The sequence below is a fragment of the Chlorocebus sabaeus genome, chromosome 22, assembly GCF_047675955.1.
Source record: "Chlorocebus sabaeus isolate Y175 chromosome 22, mChlSab1.0.hap1, whole genome shotgun sequence".
NCBI lineage: Eukaryota > Metazoa > Chordata > Mammalia > Primates > Cercopithecidae > Chlorocebus > Chlorocebus sabaeus.
In genome coordinates, this window is record NC_132925.1 from 50217486 (window position 1) to 50224194 (window position 6709).

General features: G+C 50.5%; 1 long non-coding RNA gene across 1 annotated transcript; it reads left to right on the forward strand.

Moving 5' to 3' along the window:
- Nucleotides 1–2262: 2262 nt before the first annotated feature.
- On the forward strand, nt 2263–6383 carry LOC119625681 (uncharacterized). The gene is made up of 3 exons (XR_005241833.2): nt 2263–4105; nt 5371–5483; nt 6065–6383. It is a non-coding gene; the product is annotated as an uncharacterized lncRNA (long non-coding RNA).
- Nucleotides 6384–6709: the final 326 nt, after the last annotated feature.

A 6709-nucleotide genomic window follows, 5' to 3' on the forward strand; every position in this document is an offset into this window, starting at 1 on the left:
CACCTCGCATGTCACTCAGAGGCATCCTGGCTGGGAGGCTTGTTTGTTCTACAAGTCTAGTTTTTCACTTTTTTTGGAGTAGGGGGACGGAGTTTCTGTCCCCCAGGCTGGAATGCAGTGGCACGATCTAGGCTCACTGCCACCTCTGCTTCCCGGTTCAAGCAATTCTCCTGCCTCAGCTGCCTGAGTAGCTGGGATTACAGGCATGCACCACCACACCCAGCTAATTTTTGTATTTTCAGTAGAGACAGGGCTTTTCTATGTTGGCCAGGCTGGACTCGAACTCCTGACCTCAAGTGATCTGCCCACCTCGGCCTCCCAAAGTGCTGGGATTATAGGCATGGGCCACCAAGCCCAGCCTCAGGCATTCAGTTCTGTGATCAACTTGCCTTGGTTAAACCAAAGGAGCAAGAAATTTGTGGCAGGCATTTGATTCAGAAATGGGGTGAGCAGATGTGAGAGGGGAAGAAGGAGATACCAAGGCGGGTTGGGGGATCTGTGAGGCAGGGGATTCATGTTTATGGGGCACTCGGCACCATGGTCTCAGTGGCTGTTATTGTGCCCATGGATGAGGAAACTGAGGCAAAGTGGCTGGCTAGCTGTGGAGCCAAGACTGGCTTTGGGTGTCTATGGCTCCCTGTCCGGTGCTCTTTGCAAGGCCAGCCAGTCCCTGTGGGCTGGAAGCCATTTTCTCCAGCCCTTCTCGGGTGGCCCTCAGAGACCCTGTCCAGCCTCAGAGCCTTCTCTTCCCAGAAGGCCCTCTCCAGGGCAGAATTTCGAAACCAAAGCATAATCCTTACCTGGGACCCCAGCAAACAGCACAGGGGCTCAAGCCCCTCCTGCACCGTAGTAGTGGGTCTGGTTCTCGGGAATGCTGGGGCTGCAACCAGACAGACCTGGGTTCAAGTCCCGGCTTCACCATCTACTCCCTGTCATGAACTTGACCACATTATGCATCCTGGGCCTTGGTTTCAGTCTGTGAAATGCAGGGAAAAAAATATGCTGGGGAGAAAAGGAGGAACTAGGAAGAGGAAAACTAGTAAAAATGAAAGCGGGCTGTGTGTCAGTCCATCTTTCTGATCATCCCACACAGACTCCAGGCATGAGAAAGACCACTAGAAGATCAGGAAGTGGAGGATTAACCCAGGCGGGGGCCCTGCTGGGAAACCCAGGGCTCTACCCTGCAGGACCTCAGGGCCAAATCCTGTGTTGGGGCCATGGGATGGATTAGGCAGGCCTCTGCCTTTAAGGAGATTCCAGGCCAAAAGGGGAGGAGTGTTAACCTCATCCAGTCTAAGGGAGTAAGTGGACATTCCATCCAGTCTCAGGAGGGAGGCAGATACTCCGTTCATTCTAAGTGGGGGATTCAGATGCTGTCTAACCTGGGCGGGGGACTGCAGGAGGGAAGAGCAATTGAGTCTAAGGAGGAAGTGAACAGTCCATCCATTCTGGGGGTGTGGGAGCAGTGGACACACCCTGTCCAGCTGTACGACAGGCAGCTTTGATTTTGTATTTGGTGTTTCTGTAGTGGTTCAGAGTACCTGGTAGATACGCGAGGCTGCTTGCGTTCTCCATCATTCAACAACTGTTTATAAAGCAGCTCCTCTGTAATCCTAGCCCTTTGTGAGGCTGAGATGGGTGGATCATCTGAGGTCACGCGTTCAAGACCAGCCTGACCAATATGGTGAAACCCCATCTCTACTTAAAAATACACACACACACACACACACACACACACAAATTAGCCAGGCATGATGGCGGGTGCCTGTGATCCCAGCTACTCAGGAGGCTGAGATGGGAGAATCAGGGAATCTGGAGACAGTGGTTGCAGTGAGCCAAGATCATGCCACTGCACTCCAGCCTGGGCTGCTGAACAAGACTCCGTCTTAAAATAAAATGAAATGAAATAAAATAAAATAAAATAAAATAAAATAAAATAAAATAAAGCAGCTCCTGTGTGCTGGCTTCATGCCAGGTACTGGATGGAGGGTGGTGGCGTTTGAAGCTAGTTGGGTGCTTTGGAAGCAGACAGTGAGGGGAGCTAAGGATCCTCTTTGGGGTTCAAAATGCAGAGGGGAGTATGATCTGATAACTCCTCTTGGGGCTGCCAATGTCAGGAACCCAGAACTCCAGAAGTTTTCCTTTAAGCCTTGTCTTCCCACAGTGCTTCCCAGGACAGGATACTGCGGGTACAGCTATCTGCTCTGTCACATCTGCACAGCATTGGTATCTCGTTCTCTTCAGATACTGGACACTTGAAAGTTTGTCTCAATGATCAATTGATGCACTCAAACCACACTAAATTAGCTTTGTCATCTGGTCCAGGTTCGGCTGGGCAATTCTGCTGGTTTCATTTAGGCTCACCCAGGCAGCTGAAGACACCTTGGTGCAGCATGGTCTAAGTTGGCCTTGCTTGGCCTGGGTTAGCAGCTGTTGGCTGAGCCCTATGTCTCCAGCAGGCTAGCCTGGGCTCATCCATTGGATGCAGCCTTCCCAGAGCAAGCCACAGTGTGCAACTGCTTCCCAAGCCTCTGCTTACATCGCATTTGCTGATGTCCCATTGGCTAAAGCCGGTCATTTGACCAAGCCTGTGGACAGTGTAGGAGAGGATTACACAAGAGGGGTGGGGCTCCTGGGCACTCACGGCTGTACCAACCTACGACCAACTCTCCTGGGCACCAGGCTGTTTCCTTCCTCTGCACCTTTGCCCAAGCTGTCCCATTTGCTTGTTATGCCCTGATGGGTGATCTCCTACTCGGGCAAGTCACAAACTTCTCTGTGCCTCAGCCTCCTCCTCTGTAAAATGGGGATCACATGAGTTTAAGTTATTCTGAGGGTTAAACGAGTTAACACACAAACATTTAAAACAGTGCCTAGCACAGAGTAGGTCCTCCAGAGATGCCAGCCATCACCATCACAATGGTGATTCTTGGCATGACGACCCCTGCCCTCTTCAAAGCCCCGTTTAAGGAATCTCCTCCTCCCTGAAGCTGTCTCTGGTTCTCTTCAGCCAAGCATCCACCCCCAAGCCTGGCCCTATAATTATCTTTTCCTCATCCACCTACTCCATCTACAGTGGGGTCCAGAGGGAAGGGAATCCCAGGGCCCAGCCCAGGGAGTGTGAAGTATCTTATTTCCTCTGCAATTAGGGAGGCAAGACAGTCCTCGGTGACTCCATTTGGCACAGGTGAAAACTGAGGCTGTAGGAGATGTGCTGACTTGCCTGGGGTTGTGCAGCTGGTAGGTGGGTGAGCTGGGAGTGGAGCCAGGTTGGGCTGTAGCAGCTGTGTTTGCCTTGCCTCACTGTCCAGCTTTCACCTGGGCCAGGTGTCAGGGTCTCAAAAGGAAGGCAGATATGGGCTCTGCCCCATGGAGCTCACAGTTTGGTGGAGGAGAAAGGTTCAAGCAGAGAGTAGGAGGTGTGAGTAGCTCTGTGGGCTGTAGGGGCCAGATGGGTCCTCGATCCTGCGGGGTCAGAGCTGGCTGCCCAGAAGACATGAAATGGAGTAAGCAGAGTGACATGCTCTGGGCCACAATCAGGGTGTGTGGCCGCCCTGACATCGCTGCAGCTGCCTGCACAGCCACATCCCTGTGGGTTGTGGGACTGTGACCCTCCCCACTACCTCCCGTTACTTAGGACACACCTCCTGGGCCTCCAGTAACTACCCAGGCCCCCACACCTGCTGCACCATGGTGGTGCAGCCCACCTCCCCCACGCCTTCAGTCTTGTGGACATTTTCTCTGGAGATTCCAATTCCCCACCTCCTTGAGGTCAGTGTCTGCCCAGAACCTCCCGGCAGGAGAGAATAAACCCCACAGCTCTTAAGGCAATGCCTTCCTGTCCAACTGGACAAAGATAGGCTGTGCAGGAACCTCCCCTGGGAGGACTCAGCCATCACCTGAGGAATGGGAGTCCATGGAAACGTGACTTGCCCCTGTGAGAATAAAGCCTTTCATCTGGACATCGAAACGGCCACCAACTCCCTGAGTGACTTTGGGCAAGTCATGTCCCCATTTCAAGCCTCAGAAAGCCCACCTGTGAGATGAGGATGAAAATAACCCCCTCATAGGCCTGCCATCCCACCACCATGGTGCGATCCACCTGGTACATAGTCAGTATTCAGGGAATGGTGGTAGGGCAGTAGTGTGAATAACTTTAAACTGGAGGAGCTTTTAAAAACCTCTAGAATCTCCTGGAAAGAGTGGCGAGCACCTCAGTGACCAGTTCATGCATTAGGTAGCGGCCACGACTTCCGTTAGCATTGAAGGCGTTTATGGAGGGCTTGCTGAGAGCATAGCAGAATGCCGGGTATTGGAGTCCTGAGGAGTCATGTACAATCCACTTATCACCTATGCTTGCTTGCTTTAAAAAAATACTCCTTTGGCTGGGCACGGTGGCTCATGCCTGTAATTCCAGTACTTTGGGAGCTTGAGGCAGACGGATCACGAGGCTAGGAGTTCAAGACCAGCCGGGCCAACATGGCGAAAACCCGTCTCTACTAAAGATACAAAAAAATTAGCTGGGCGTGGTGGTGGGTGCCTGTAATCCCAGCTACTCAGGAGCCTGAGGCAGGAGAATCACTTGAACCTGGGAAGTGGAGGTTGCAGTGAGCTGAGATCGTGCCATTGCACTCCAGCCTGGCGACAGAGTGAGACTCCGTCTCAAAAAAAAAAAAAAAAAAAAAAATTCATTTAATTGTATTTTACAGAGGGATAATGTATATATAGGAAGATGACCCTGTGTTAGGTTGCTAGGGCTGCCATTACAAAATACCACAGGCTGGGCTGGGAGCTTCCACCATAGGAGTTTATTTTCTTGGTTCTGGAGGCTGGAAGTCCCAGATCCAGGTGTCGGGAGGGCTGATTTCTTCTGAGCCTCTCCTTAGCTTGCAAACAGTAGCCTTCTCCCTGCATCTTCACATCCATCTTCCCCCTGCACCTGTCTGTGTCATTTTCTCTTATAAAGATGCCAGTCGATTAGGGCCCACCCTAATGACCTTGTTTTAACTTAGTCACCCCTTTAAAGACCTGTCTCCAAAATACAGTCTTATTCTAAAGTGCTGGGGTTAGAGCTTTAGCATAGGAATTGGGGTGGGGGGCGGGAGGAACAGTTCAGCCCCTAGCGCCCCACTTTGTTTACAGTCTGAGGAGTTTTTACAAATGATACACAGCAGCCAAGATGCAGAGCAGATCATCGCCCCGAGGTAGTGCGCTCATGTCCCGGCAGACAGTCCCCACCTCGCACCCCCACACCGGGTGAAAATGTCTGGTGGCCCCCTGTTGTGCGGGCTCAGTTTGTCTTCTCTGGAGCGTCAGGTAAGTGGGATCATGCCGTGTGTTCGTTTCATGCCTGGTGTTTTCCCTCCGCAGAACAACCCTGAGGACTGTAAACGTTGCTGTGTGCATCTCTGCTGTGTCCCCTTTCATTGCTGAGCGGTGTTCCTTTGTTTGGATACACCACTGTCTGCTTCTTCACTCATCAGGTAAGGGACACACAGACAGTTCCAGGTCAGGCTCATGATGGGTAAAGCTTCCACTCACATCTGGGCACAGGTCTTTGTACAGCCCTGCTTTTCGTTTCCAGTTGGTTTCCCCACCTAAAAGTGCTAGATTACATGGGAGGTGGGTGTTTAACTTCATAACTGCCTTGCAGGGTGATTCTCACACCCCCATCAGCCGTGTTGGAGAGTCCTGATTGCTCTGACATTGATAGTTCAGTCCTTTTCACTTTAATTCTAAAGGGTGTGCACTGGCATCTCGTGGTTTAACTTGCACTTCCCTAATGGCTGGTGAAGTCGAGCATCTTCCCATGTGCTTATTGGTCATCACATTTCTTTTGACCATTTTTAATTGGGTTGTCATTTAGAAAATTGTGGTAAAAGATACATAACATACAATTTACCATCTTAATTTAAATTTAATCAGTCCAGTGACATTAAGACCATTCATGTGCTATGGAGGTGTCACCACCATGTGTCTCCAGTACTCTTTTTTGTCTTCCCAAACTGAATCCCTGTCCCCATTAAACACTAACTCCTCATTCTCCTCTCCCCTCAACTCCCAGCCCTAGGCACCCTTCCATTCTACTGACTGTCTCTATGAATGTGACTATCCTGGGGACTTCATACCAGTTGAACCTATAGTATTTGTCCTTTTGTCACTGGCTTATTTCACTTAACATAATATCCTGAAGGTTTATCCATGTTGTATGATGTGTCAGAATTCCCTTCCCTTTTAAGGCTAAATAATATTCTACTGTGTGTAGAGATCAATTGTCTTTATCCATTCATCTGTCAGTGAACACTTGGGTGGGTTCCACCTTTTGGTTATTGTGAATAGTACTGTGATGAACATGAGTGTGCAAATATATCTGTTTGAATTCCTGAATTCCTGTTTTATTCTCTTTTTTTTTTGAGATGGGGTCTAGCTCTGGTACCAGGTTGGAGTGCAGAGGCGTGATCTTGGCTTACTGCAGCCGCCCATTCCCAGGGGTGATCCTCCCACCTCACCCTCCCGAATAGGTGGGACTGCCAGCATGCACCAACACACCTAGCTGATTTTTGTTATGTTTTGTAGAGAGCGGGTCTTGTCATGTTGCCCAGGTTGGTCTTGAACTCCTGGAGTCAAGTGATCCACCTGCCTTGGTCTCCCAAAGTGCTAGAATTGCAGGCATGAGCCACCATGCCCGACTGATTCCTGTTTTCAATTT